General features: G+C 43.2%; 1 pseudogene; it reads right to left on the bottom strand.

Annotated features, from left to right (window-relative positions):
* Positions 1-7,452: 7,452 nt before the first annotated feature.
* LOC148093497 (casein kinase I pseudogene) lies at positions 7,453-14,592 on the bottom strand (annotated as a pseudogene).
* Between the last annotated feature and the right edge of the window lie 118 nt (positions 14,593-14,710).

The following is a 14,710-nucleotide window of genomic DNA, read 5'->3' as shown; positions in this document are numbered from 1 at the left end:
TTTTTATAGTTTTAGATTTCACATTTAAGTTTTTGACTCATTTGGAAGCTACTTTGTGTATCATTTTAGGTAAGAATATAGGCTTGACATATATCAAGTTCCTTTGTTTTTTGGTCTATGCAACTCATTATAAAATAGTTAATGCCTCTGTTAAAATGATATGTTTACAGTGTATTTATGCCAGTGTCAGAGCAATTAGTACAAGTATTTTTATATTTTAAATTGGTTTACTCTGTATTCCTGTAGTATTTTGGAACTAAATACATGGATATATTTAGAGGTTTTTATTTATATAGAATCAGTCAGAAATTAATTTTGGTATTGGCTTTATTTATTTCACTTAGTAAATAAGGAAATAGATACACAAAGAGTTAAACTGACTTTTCCAAGTGGGATAGAGGTTAATTCTTGGTGAAGTCAGTAGCAAATATGTATTCCTTAACTTTGCCTTTATTATATGTATAGCTTTGAACATATCTATGTGTTTTGTTTTCTTTTTGCTGCTGAGTCTTTGATTCAGTTATAGGAAAACATTTGGCAAAATAGGTGTTTCATATGTTAAAGACTTCTTTTCACATTACTCTGCTCCTTCATGACCCTCATTCCTGCATGAGCTTAAATCTTTTGGGTGGGAACAGTAATACTTTTGATAAATTTGAGCAAAATTGAGACTAGAAGATGGCATTTTGGTAGAAGTCTCTTATCATAACAAGAAATAGAGGTGTGTGAAAGCCACCCTTCCAGAATGTGCATTCTCGCCATCTGCAGGCTCACCAGGTCGGGTACAGTTCGGTGTATTCTAACGCAGAACATCTTATTTATAACTTCGAATTGTAATAGTAGGATGGATGTCTGAACAGGTGTAAGTATTTTGCAAAGCAAATGTTATTAAAGGTCTTTTGGGCCCTGGCTGGTGTGGCTCAGTTGGCTGAGCATCATCCTGTGCACCGAAAGGTCACTGGTTTGATTCCCAGTCAGGGCACCAAAAAAAAAAAAGGGCAGAGGGCGTGAATAGACAGTTTTTCAAGGAATGCGGATGAAAGGAGGTTCCCTGATAATCACACGCATAATACAGCTGGGCCACTGCCCATTTCTTGTCTCTCAGACATGCTCTCCAATCACAGGGAAGACTTCCGTGGCCAAGCTTGTTCTCTGTGGTTGAATTAGGGTTTTCCAGAGAAACATTATACATACAGAATATATATATATTACATATAATATATATAGAGAGAATATATATGTGTGTGTGTACATATATGATGTATATACAGTTTAACAGCTAGTAGCTCAGTTTTGAAAATGAAATGTATTTTAATAAACACTGCCTTTATAATTATTCAAAGTGTGTGTATACATTTTTGGGACACTATATATATATGAGAGAGAGAGATTTTAAGGCATTGGCTCACATGATTGTGGGAGAAGAGAGGACGTTTAATCAAGGTGAAAAATAAGGAAATATTTTAGAGAATGGGAAAGAAAACATCTTAGAAGATATACGTGATGGCATGCTGTGAATAAATAAAAATGACCAAGGTACTCCAAGTGATTCCCTGTGACTGTTTTCTATACCTTCCAAACAGGCAACCCTGCTTATCTTTCAACTCTGTAAAATGGCAATAATTACAGCTGGTTGCTATTATTGAGCACCTTACCTATGTGTGTGTGCAGTTGTACACGGCACCTGTGAGGCCAGTATTTAGACCACTTTACTGTGTGGAAACCGTCCAAGAGAAGTTAATTCTCCCAAGATCACAGCAAGCGGTGGGTAGGGATAAAATTCAGATACAGTTCTGTCCAGTTTCTTTCTTTCCCGCTCTTTGTGCTGTGCCATGCTTCCTGCGTAAGGAGCATGCTAGTTACCCACAGCACCGGGCGTGGCGTCCCTGGGCGCCGGTGGCCAAGGACAAGGGCTCTGCGGGAAGACGTACAAAGGCCACCCTGCGCCGCGGCACCGACAGCCCACAGGCCGGCGCTCTCTGCTCATAAGCTGTCTGTGTCATTCCTCTGGACTCTTTAGCACTGTCTGGATGCTTCTGAAAAAGCAAGTCTTTTTGCTTGGTCAATGCCAAGTTACAATTATTAAAGGCGAACAAGCTGAATTTTTGATCCACTGTAAAATCCTAATTTCCAAAATTCTCTCATAAAACTTGTGAGGGTATATAAGATGTAGCCATTTCTATAACACGATGCCATTCATTCAGTGCAACGAAAGGAAATGGAATTCCTGTTTCCAAGATGCCACATGTCCAAATCTGTAAGGCGTGTATGTTTCAGCTGTTGTGACCACCAGAGGGCAGTATGCGTCCACTCGGACTAAAACAGAACTTTTTTAAGGGTGTTCTGCAAAATTGTTGCCCTCAGACTCCGAAAAGTAATTTCAAAAATTATAAATTTCCCTTCAAACAGTATAAGTTGATATCTAAAAACTTTCAAGATAAGTAGATAACTTTTTTATGTTATAACAAAGGATATCATTTCTGGAATATTTAAAATATTGACATTTAAAATTAAAATTTATATCACCTTTTCCATGTAGCCAAATAAATCTAAATACCATGGCAACTTGATACTCATCACCATCCATTTAAAAATTACATGGTGGGGTGCAGGAGAGGGAGGGCCCCAAGGGTCCAGTGCTTCTGTGGGTGGTGCCCCTCTACCCCTGCCCTGCCTGGTTCTCCTTGTATTTATATATATTTAAATTTATTGATGAGAGAGAGGGAGAAGAGAAAGAGGAGAGGAGAGGAGAGGAGGGGAGGGGAGGGGAAGGGAGGGGAAGGGAGGGGAAGGGAGGGGAGGGGAGGGGAGGGGAGGGGAGGGGAGGGGAGGGGAGGGGAGAGGAGGGGAGGGGAGAGGAGAGGAGAGGAGAGGAGAGGAGAGGAGAGGAGAGGAGAGGAGAGGAGAGGAGAGGAGAGGAGAGGAGAGGAGAGGAGAAGAGGGGAGAAGAGAAACATCAACTTGTCCACTTATTTAAGCATTCATTGGTTTATTCTTTTTTATTTTTATTTTTATAATTGACACTATTCCAGGTGTCCCCATTTTGCTCCCCTCCACCCAGCTCCTGCCCCCCTGCCCTCTGGCCACCACCACACTGTTGTTTGTGTGCATGGGTCATGCAGGTATGTTCTTTGGCTAATCCCTTCACCTTCTTTCAGCCAGTCCCCCTACCCTTTCCTCTCTGACAGCTGTCAGTCTGTTCCATGTATCTGTGCCTCTGTTTCTATTTAGTTTGTCAGTTTATTTTGTTAATTAGATTCCACAAATAAATGAGATCATATAGTAGCTGTCTTTCTCTGACTGGCTATTTCACTTAGCATAATCACCTCCAGGTCCATCCATGCTGTCCCAAAGGGTAAGATTTCCTTCTTTTTTATGGCTGCATAGTATTCCATGGTGAAAACTGTCCCACAGCTTTTTTATCCACTCATCTACTGAGGGGCACTTGGGCTGTTTCTAGATTTTGGCTATTGTAAATAACACTGTTATGAACATAGGGGTGCATTTATTTTTTCTGATTGGTGTTTCAGAATTCTTAGGATATATTCCCAGAAGTAGGATCGATAGGTCAGTAGGCACTTGCATTTAAAATTTTTTAAGGAACCTCCATACTGTTTTCCATAGTGGCTGCCCCAGTCTGCATTCCTTCCAGCAGTGTACCAGGGTTCCCCTTTCTCCACACCCTCGCCAGCACTTGTTGTTTGTTGATTTATTGATAGTGGCCATTCTGGCAGGTGTGAGGCCATATCTCATTGAGGTTTTCATTGCATTTCTCTGATGATGAGTGATGTTGAGCATTTTTTCATGTCTATTGGCCATCTGTGTGTCCTCTTTGGAGAAGTGTCTATTCAGGTCCTTTGTTTTTAAATTGGATTGTCTTCCTCCTGTTGAGTTGCATATGTTCTTTATATATTTTGGAAATTAACACCTTATCAGATATATCATTGGCAAATATGTTCTCCCATACAGTGGGCTCCTTTTCATTTTGTTGATGGTTTCTTTCACTGTGCAGAAGCTTTTAAGTTTGATGTAGTCCCATTTGTTTATTCGTTTTTCTTTATTTTTCGTGCCCTAGTAAACATCTTGGAAAAAATACTGCTATGAGAGATGGCTGAGATTTTACTGCCTATGTTCCAGTATTTTTATGGTTTTGCGACTTACATTTAAGTCTTTTCTCCGTTTTGAGTTTATTCCTGTGTATGGTGTAAGTTGGTGTAGCTTCATTTTCTTGCATGTACCTGACCAGTTTGTGCTCTTTCTCTCTCTCTCTTTCTCTCTTTCTCTTAAGCTTGGGGTGGACATGGGATGGGGATAGAGGTGGGTGTTGGTTTTATTCCTGTCAGGGTGTCCCTTGAGTTGCTGGTGATCCCAGGCCTCCCATTCACGTGTAGGCGTGAGCACTCAGCGGGGCTTAGGGACCGAGTGGGCAACTTCACTGCAGGGCAGTGGCGTGTTCAGTTGTCATCTTTCATTGGTCTCTCCCAAGGTTAATATCTTTAGGTTGTTTCTCTGGGCCGGTTTTTGAGTGATAGACATGGCGTCTGACTGTTTCACATACAATTTTCCTGTGTTCCATTGTCGGAATCACCCAGGTCTTTTTTTGACACCGGATTTCCCCTTTCCTGAGCCTTTCAAAAGTGCTGTGGGGCAAACCGACCTGCTTCCCACCATCTCTCCCTTCACCTTCCCTGCACTGGATGCTGCTTCCCTCTGACCACCATTTCCCTACTCACACGTGATTTACTTGGGTTTTAGGGAATATGGATTTATTTTAGAATCAAAATTTGACTTTTTGTTTCTTTTCTGTTCTCATTTTTGGGCTTATTTAAAAGTGAGTAAGGATTCAAAAGGTATTTTCTTTGCCATTTCGTACCTGGTAGTGAGATTGGTCTTGTCTGAGCGGATAGGGCCTCCGTTAGCCTCTGAACTGCCCAGGGCCAACCCAGGAGGAGAGCAGCGCTCTGCTTTGCAAGTACAGGGCTCATGCAAGTTTTCTCAGCTGATTAAGCCGGTTACCCCATGATTTCCAGTGATTCAGGAAACTATTCACAGCATACTTCATTGAAGCAATCAGGGAAAAGCCGTTCCTGGGTTCTCAGGATTTTTGGAGACTTGAATTACTTATTCTCAGGCAGTTGACAGCACTATAACCAATAAGATGGTCAACTGAGGTCACTCAGCAAGGGGTTGTTAACTCTCATTACACGACACAAGGTGATAGCTGTGTGACACTGCTGCGCAGGCTCCGCAGACCACTTCATCACGAGGGGGGAACCCGCCCCTCAAAGGCATGAGAGAGCCTTAGGCCGCTTGGTCATTTCCCACCCTGTGTCTTGGATTAGATCACAGGGCCTTAAGGTCTTCAAGAATCCAAAAACCGCTTAACTTTTTCTGTATAGACATAATTTTTAATTCCACTTACAATGATACATGGCCACCATGTAGTAAACATTCCTATAAATCATAGGAAAAAATTACTCTAGCAATTGATAGTCCACATTACTCTTAAAGTAACTCCTATATCATCTGTAGGCTCAGAAGCGTCAAAATACATTTACTATTCATAACACAAAGACAGCATTTCTCTCACCTTGTGACCTTGTATGCATCCCCTCAACAAGGGTATTAATACACCGGAGTCCAACAGCCACTTTATAAATCACTTGAATTTAAGCACGTATCTATCTATATTTACACCTATACCTAGATCTCTATCTATAGTTATATCTACATCTATGTGTGGTGTATTTGGCCCTGCTAGAAACTAAGGATACACATAAGTGAATTTTCTAGTTAACTTTCTTAATTATGGATTGCTATATATTTTCTTATTTTCCTAAAAGAATTCATGTAGATTAAAAGATACACATGAGCCCGGCCAGTGTGGCTCAGCAGATGAGCATCGACCGTGAACCAAGAGGTTGCTGGTTCGATTGCTGGTTGGGGCACATGCCTGGTTTTCGGGCTTGATCCCCAGTAGGGAGCCCATAGGAGGCAGCCGACCAAGGTTTCTCTCTCATTGATGTTTCTATCTCTCTATCCCTCTCCCTTCCTCTCTCTCTCAAGTCAATAAAAACATATTTTATAAAAAAAATAAAAGACACATGATAACTGATCTCTCAGCGCCTTAGTTTTTAATTATCTATTAATTCCCTTACATTTATGAGAAGTGGATCACACTACCTTAGCCTTGAGCTTTCTGACACCAGGGCCAGAGAAAGGTGATCAGTTATATGATTCATAGAGCCTATGGCGCAATCCAGAGAGAGTATTATTCCTTATATTAAGAACCCAGAGACATGCATCCCCAGGTCCTAATGTCTATTACTTCCACCAAGTTTCTCATAGTTAATGAAGCAGCAGGTTTTGTTGGGCAGTGTCTCGTCCCCTTCAGTCACATCATAAATGATTCACGAGAGCCACCAGGGGCAGCCGCAGAGCTGCCGAAGGCGGGACCGGGCCGCACACGCTGTCTTTATGGCCTGGCTTGTCTGGGAGCAGCTCGGGGAGTGCCGTCAGGAAGGAGTAGATAGCCTATCTCCTAGGCCTCGGTTATCTAAAATTAAAAACGAAAGGCAGGGGCTGGGAGTGGAGCTTGGCATATGGTAAACACGCCACGTTTATTTAATAAAAGAATGAATGAAATCCTTTATTTCAGCCATTTTTTATTGACAAACTTATATAATGGGCAGTACACATTCTGCCTTTTTGTTCGGTGGATTCGAAATATAATTTAACCCTTTCCCCGGTGCCTCGGCTTCAATGTAATGAACGTCAGTGATAGCGTTCAGGGCGCCGAAACCTGTTCACTCCCCAGCTCGGATTTAGAACGCTGTGTCTTTTATTCTGATGTACATTTTGAAGTTCTCGCTTCTGCATCCAAAGCCCTTGTCAGGTTTATTTTGGGTTATTGCCAGTGTGCCTGCTTCTCCCAGCCTTCTTTCTTCCCTCTGTAGATTTGCTGCTTTTCTTCTGATATTGAAAAAGAAGTTGATTAGCATGTGAGAATTATATCAAAAAATAGAAATAAATTAGCCCCAAGTGATGGCCAGAGGGATTCCCCTATGAGTAAAATGCACAAGGTTTTGGGCACATGTTTTTCTGTAAGATTCCTTCACTGGCTCAGGTGACTTTTTATCTTCTTTTTTATCCCCCCCCCCCCCCCCATGTTTCACTACCTCAGTTAATATTCACAATTACAGCGGCTACAACTGGGAACACAGCATCACCGACGCCGCCCAGAGCCAGCTATACTGAAATTAAGTTCTGTGCGCCAAATGAACGGCTCGAGCACATATGAACTAAAATCCCTAGATCTGTGGAGAAGCCAATGCTCTGCGGCGGCCTGCAGGCTGCGCCGGCCGGGGTCCCTGCCCGGAGCGCTCGGCTCTGCGGGCCGCCGCTGTGCCTCCTGCTGCGGGGCCGGGGTCCCGAGAGGCACCAACAGCTGCCTCAGACGCATGTGGCCCCGGCTCCCTCGCAGCGCAGCCCAGGGCGACACTGAGCACATGGAAATTCCGCAGGAAACCCCTCACAGAAAACTTCCCCAGGAGGGGACATCTTTTCACCAATCTTTTCATGTTTTTGTTTCTTTGTGGCGGCCAGGGCAGGCTGGTCGCAGTAAAATCATCAGAACCTGTCCCAATGATTCCCCTGCGCACCCTGAGACGTGGTGGCCGCCGGCACCCGCGGTGCCAGCGAGGCTCCTGCCTTCTCTGAACGGCATGTGTTGCCTTGTCCTCTTGTCGCTGTACTTTTTGGCCAAACCCAAATCAACAAGGAGTAACCCATTACAGCGACGCCCGATGCCCATTAGGAAGCTACCTGGTTTAATGCTCTGGGTGTAAGATCCGTTGCATGCACCTGCTCAGCTCTGCCGACCACCTGGCCGGCTAGCACAAGTGCAGTTTTCATTGTGAACCTTCTCGAAGAGAAATTCAAGGGATCCTGAGGCTGGGAGGGAGAAGAGCCAGGACCAGCAGGCTGTGGTCTTTCCCGCCCCCACCCCCGGGTGCAGGGTGGCCTCTGCGACTCCAGCTCGCGGCCACTTCCTCGCCGCTGGTGATGCTGACCCCCAGATAAACGCCCCCGAAGGAGCCAGACCCCACCTTCCGTACCCGATTATAGTTCGCTCTGGGAAGGAGTGCCTATTTATTCCTGCCTGTGTTCTGGATAGTTGAGTCTGCAGATAGGTGATCTTGGGACAAATGCATGGTCAATCTACGGTGTCATCCTGAGTAAGGTGTCACCAGGAGAGCTTTCTTACAAAATACTTCCTAAGAAAGAGATTGCAGAAGTGTGGCTGGGAAAGTCATCTTGTTACACGCGTTATAGATCAGTTAAGCAAGAGCTCTAGGTGAGTGGGGACCAGATAAACCAACCGTCGCCCTGAGTCACCCAGGTGGATTGCCAAGGGGCGTTGACGGCCCAGGGCTCGGAGCTCTAATGCCCTAGATCGCCATCTGTGTCCCCCCGAAACATCACCCGCCTGCCCTTGGAGAGAGCGTGGTGGTTACTCAGTGCCTCTCTCTCATTTTCACATTCCGCGGGCAGAGTGAAAACACTCCCTTCTCTGACATCTGGGCATGTTGCATCAAATTTTCACTTAGTGATTTCCTTGTTTACTCTAAACATTTTTAGGTACCTAGAGATACTTGGGGCATGACAAAATCCATGGGCAATATGACCTTAAGGTGTTCACTTTTAGCAGCATGAACAAGGTTAACTGAGGTCAGCTTAGTTTTTTAAGTGGGTCATTGCAGTTCAGTAAACTTGAGAAGTAAAGTAAGAATTTTCAAGAGAATAAGATATGTATAGTCTGTAAAGAAGAAGCAGATCTTTGAGATTTTTTTTTTTTTTTGGTCGGAAAAAATAGTGTGACCCAGCATGACCATAGTAAAAAAGGCATTGGGAGTGTTTTAAATCTTATAAAATTTAGTCCCACTCTCTACCTATTTGGGCACATTCTTCCCATGTTAATCAGATAATCATTTGCTAGCAACTGAGCTTGTTGGTGCTGCTGCCAGCTTGATTAATGAAATAGGGTGTTTGGAACACTGATGCATTTATTCCTTTAAAAACAAGTCGTTTATCTTTGTTTCTGAAATTTCCTCCCACATGTCCACCATCTCGGCCTTTATGAAATTCTTCCCCCAAATCTAAATGCATCTCTTTCTTGTAAAAAATGTGCTTCATAGCGGGTGATCACCGCATTGTCAAATTGGCTTGTTCAAGTTACTTTAAGCTCATGTTAAAAATACATTATTCCCACTATGAATAAACTGCTTAAATTGAGGTCAAAGGTAGCCCAAAGGAACCTCCTTCATTGAGCCCTGAGCCCACTCCAGGAATTCACTGACCTACACACACAGCCCGTGTTCACAAGCGATTCCGAGCGCCCTCCCGTGAACCAGTCTCCTGTGACTTTCTTTTTAACTTCATCGTTCAGAAAGCTTGGGAGCCATCAGGACTGTCCATCCTGATAAACAGCAGCCAGGCTCACACCGAAGATGGCAGGAGCTGGGAAAGGGGACTGAATCTTTGCTCATGGACGTGACGTGAAGAAAGCCCTGCTTTCCGTTCGTACAGAAAGGCGAGGCAGGAGGAAGCTCTTGTCAGGAAAAGCTGCAACCTTCTTACACACGTTTCTCTCTTCCCGACATGCCAGAACTTGTACATTTACCACCTGGAATTTCCTAAACCCCACTTAAATAAGTTGTCCTTTTGAGAAGACTAAAATATACAGAGAACTAGAAAGTTTTAAGCATCTGGAGAATATTTTGGTGTTTTCCACACCTACCTAATGATCCTGTTCCAACATGAAGAGTTGATAACAGTTTTCCCAAAGTTGATTTATGTTAGTTATTGTTAAAATCATTCATATTCATTTCTCTTTTATGTGGAGCACTAGGGAAAAAATGTTGAGATGTTTACAATGATCTTCTCTATTGATAGGCAAACGAGATGCATGAACCTGTTTCTAAACTAATGCAGATGAGAAGGCGGCCTACTCGAAGTTAATTCTTATTTTAAGCAATTTATTCTGGTAGCCATTTGGGGAAAAGAAAAAGTTAAAAAACCCCAACACTCTCAATAAGGGGCACATCGGCCACTACTGAGGCTAATCCTGGAGAAGGTCCTGTGCCCTTTGGTATAGGTTGTACATTTTAGGCATACATAATTTCTGGGTTATAAGCTTTTATACACTTAATATATAGATGATTTCAATAAATTAATTTCTGTTGAACTGATAGTGAGCTGAAAGGATACCGTACCATGGTTTAATGTAAACCACACAGCAATAGTAAAACATTACTGAGCTAGCGCATGATTTCACATGGCGAGCATGGGTTTTACAATCCCATGGGCAAAGGGATGCCCAGATAACTGGTAAAACATTATTTCTGGGTGTGTCTGGATTTTAGTGTAAGCTCCACCCCTCACTGCTGGGTGATCATAGTCAAATTACTCAACCTCTCTGCTCAATTTCCTCAAGTCTCATAGAATGTGCAAGGTGCCTGCATTATGCCTAGCGCATAGTAAGATGACCAACAAATATTAGATCCCTTTGCTTCCCCTCTGTTGGATGCAGGATCAGTCTAGTTCTAGAGTCAACTGGTTCCCTTTCATACAGCATCCATCTCGATAGTGCTAATAGATGTGTCAGAGAAAGTGGTCGCCCTTAGCTTGAAGTCTTCCTGATTATAGTAATCACATCTGTTAGCTAATTCTTGACCCCCCCCCCATTCTTTGTTTATTCTAGTTTCAGTCTTGTTCTACTACTAAGTTTAATTTCAGCCTTCCTTCTTCCTTCCTTCCCTCCCTCCCTCCACAAATGCTCTATTGATCTGTAGTGGGCACCGTTGTCTTCTCTGGGGACAAAGTAAATAGTACATCTCTGTTCTTATGGAGTTTACATCCTAGCAAGGGAGACAGACCATAAACACATAAACATGAAATACAGCATATTGTATTATAAGATGGTGAAGGAACAAACAAAGCAGGGTTGGGAGTAGAAAGGGAGGGAGGGGCATTATTTTAGATAGGATGGTAATGGCGAGCCTCTCTCAGAGTGACTAAGGCGGGCCTCAGGACCAAAACCCTAGAGCTCCAGTGAGCCAAAACCTCACGAACGCCTGTGGTGAATGAAATGAGAAAGATGCCCACTGCCCATTTTGTGTTATGCTCACTTATCACAGAGAAATCTTGTATTATTTATTTATTTGTATTTTTCCATATGAACAACTATAAACCTTTTGTCCACCATATATATAAAACACCATATTTGTATAACCATATAGATAGCCATATGGTTATATATATGTGTGTGTATATACATATATATATATAATGTCCCCTAAAATGTATACATACTTTAACAGCTGATAGCAATTTATGCTTCTTTCTTTTCAGATCTAACCCATTGGAATTAATAATTGTTCCAAGTGTGTATGCACTTTTCAGGACACCCTGTGTGTGCGTGTGCATGCGTGTGTGTGTATGATTATAGCCATATTCTGTTGATTCTGTTTCTCTGGAGAACCAGAGCATGATCTGATTTCCCTATGCCACTACTTTTTCCATAAATACCTCAAGCACTGCCTGCATTTTTGTGTATGTGTTCCATGTGTTTATTAGCTGTATATACTTTTCTCAAACATCCTTTCTTCACCTTTCACTTCTCTCTCCCATTTCTATTATTTTTGTAGTCTTTTTCAACATCTTTTCTTTTCATTAACTTTCTTTCCATGTTGCCTTTTTATTGAGTGTCTGTGACAATTTCTCACAACTCCTCTCCTCTCACTCCTTACATTGGAAAAAATCCTAAGATCACAGAGCAGAAGGATTTTTCTCAGTTGAGCAAATCTAAGTGTTAGCAGCCATGGTAGGTTCTCCTCTTTACTTCCTTCGTTTCCTGCTCCAGGCAATTCTGATAGGATAGGAAAGCTGTAACTGCCCGAGTATGAAAAACTAGAGCATCTACGGATAAGAGTTAGGGTTATGATGTGAGCACTGGAGGCTCGGTTTCCAAACCTTTTACATGCAACCCAATACCTATAAAAGCATCTCAGAGTGTCCTTTCCCAAAGCTGGAGCTCCCTCCACTGGGACTCCTGTTTGCCGAGGCATATAATGCATGACCAGAAATCTCTAGCAATAATTTCACTGGTAGCAGCTTTCCTTTAGAGTTCTTCCTGTCCCCAGGCCACCTTTAGTCCATGAAGATCTATCTGGAGCAAAAGGTTGCTCACAAGTCAGGATTACTGTCTTTGCGGGGGCCTTAAGGAGTTTATGCTGAGCTTCCTGGGGTGGCTGCCGTGAGGAGGCACCTGGTGTGCAGCTCTTGCTTTTGGTCTTACCCATTCTCCTAGGAGCCCTGCTCAGAGTCCATCCACTTCATGGACATGTCTAACCTCAGGGGCCTACAGAACCTTGACCCAGCCCTAAATTCTGGAATGTACTCAGGGCATATATGCAACTGTAGTTCTAGGAAGTACTCAGGGTTTGCTGGTTCCCCCAAGTAAACAGTTCTCCATCTCAGGTACACTTTGAGGAGTATGTGCCGAGCGCTAAGAACTTCAGATACCGCAACACGTTTGACTCTCCCAGTGAATGTTTGGGGTGTGAAGGTTTATTAGGATCCCCATTTTAAAGATGAGGATATGGCTTGGCATGTCTAAGGCTGCACAACCAGGGAAGGGGGTGGATTTCAACTGAGAACTGTGCAATTCCATAATCAGTCATCTATGCTCTGCTGCCTCCTCTAAAGTAGAAAATATATTTACACACAAATGAACCCCTTACAATGGTCTTATGGCCCAAAGTGTAATCAGTCTATGTTCCATATTTGTCACTCTGGTTTGTGAGTTCTCTCTGTCCTGGTGGGACCCTTTCTCCCTGCGCCCGAGATAATACCATCACTTCTTTCCCAGCCTCTAAGTCACCCAAATTTCCAGTTTGACAGGATGCTGAGAATCATATTTTGTGCTGGCTCATTATTTCATGCCTCTTTCCTTTTCCTTCCCAAGAAGGAAGATAAACTCTTTTGGTGACGTTGCCCCAGAATCCTTCCCTTGTACTTAGCCAATCAAGAGCTCTCCCCACAGTCCTCTCTGCACCCACAGCCAGTGATGCATTGATGGCATTGCTCTTTGGCAGCTCAAAAAACATTCTTGCTGGAAAATAAATTTGTCATCTCCCTTCTCCCCCCCTCAGTGACTCCTACCCTACTGCTTCCTGTTAGAGGCTTTGGAAGCCCTTTGAGCCGTCCAATAGCACTGCGGAGATAACCCTGGTTTTTAAAAAATGTCATTTATGGGAGATGCAATTTCTACTTGGTTAATTTGCATGTGGTTGGTCTTGCATATTCAGTATGGTAGCAAACTGCTTATATTTTTTTCTCCTTCTGAAGTTGAAACAAAAAATGGGTTATGGAACTGTCACCCATGAAGAACTCTGTTAGGAAGCTGCCCTGATGCCTGCTTCTTGCTGGAGTTGGATGGACTGACTTTAATACATTCTAGACAGGACTGTTTGTTCAGTTGTCTTGAACATCACTCCAGTGAGGCCAAGGGTGCACCTCCCATCCCTGTAGGATCTGTGAGTGTGTTCCCCTGGGCACTGGATGCCCCATTCTCCTTGTAAACCTGCACCAGGGGGAGGAGACACAAAGACATCCCCACTCCAAGCACATACCTCACTCACAGACATCACATGTTGGGTGTAAGGGACTGGATATTCTATTTAGTTGATAGTGTCAAACACCTTGTTTACTAGGGGTACTGAGGTGAAGAGCAGTAAATTCAAAGGAAAATACCATCTCAGTAATAATAGTATGAGTATGACTTGTCCATTTGGAGGACACACAGGGAAATGCATGGAGCAGAAACAGTATGGTGAGCGAGTATGGTAACTGACACGTTGCCTCTTTCTTTAATGTCTTGATTATATTCTCCATGGGCAGGGAGGGAAGGAGATGCTCCTTGGTTTACACACAAATTTAAGGGAACAGGAGGGAAAACTGTGCGGGTATCTTTGCTCAGAAAGGACCGAATCAATTCAAGACTGATCACTGGATTCCAGGCAAAAGAATGCTGCCAAGGGCCTGTTTTAGCATTTTGGACAGTTGCTTGTTTCAGCCGTTGAAAAGGACATCAAGTATGTTAAGAGACTTTTTGGTTTTAAGCATAGACTTCACTGTGATGTAGATCACTTCTTAGTGTTCACTCAGTAGACATATGTACTAGGTACTCAGGGGCTGTATCACTGTCATCTTTGTGTGGTTCAGCTGACATTTTCCTGTTTCATTTGTTCTGAACTGGTCCACATAGCTTTTCATCTAAGCAATGATCATGTGTATGCTTCCCCCAATTAAAATTTGCTCCATGTAGTATTCTACATTGTAGCAGTAATAGTGATCTCCTGTGTCTCCAGTGTTTTTTCTCTCAAGCCCTTTTACCTTTGGCATGTTTCTTAAACTTGTAATCTTGTGTCGTCTCTTTTTAGAACCAAGCAGCAGGGATTTAAAAAGCTCCGACGCTGGAATATGCTGCCCCCGGGACCTTCCCCACCAGGGTAAGTTGGTGCAGTCCATGCTGCCTTAAAGAACCAAAATGTCTGCGAGGGACCAAAACTATCACTTAAGACAGACCTTTGGGATAACACCAGTGGACCAGTCTCACAGGTACTTATTTACAATTGCTTAAAATTAA

The sequence above is a fragment of the Miniopterus natalensis genome, chromosome 3 (assembly GCF_054644295.1).
Source record: "Miniopterus natalensis isolate mMinNat1 chromosome 3, mMinNat1.hap1, whole genome shotgun sequence".
Lineage (NCBI taxonomy): Eukaryota > Metazoa > Chordata > Mammalia > Chiroptera > Miniopteridae > Miniopterus > Miniopterus natalensis.
The sequence above is the reverse complement of the archived record's forward strand: the minus strand, read 5'-3'. Positions and strand labels throughout refer to the sequence as shown.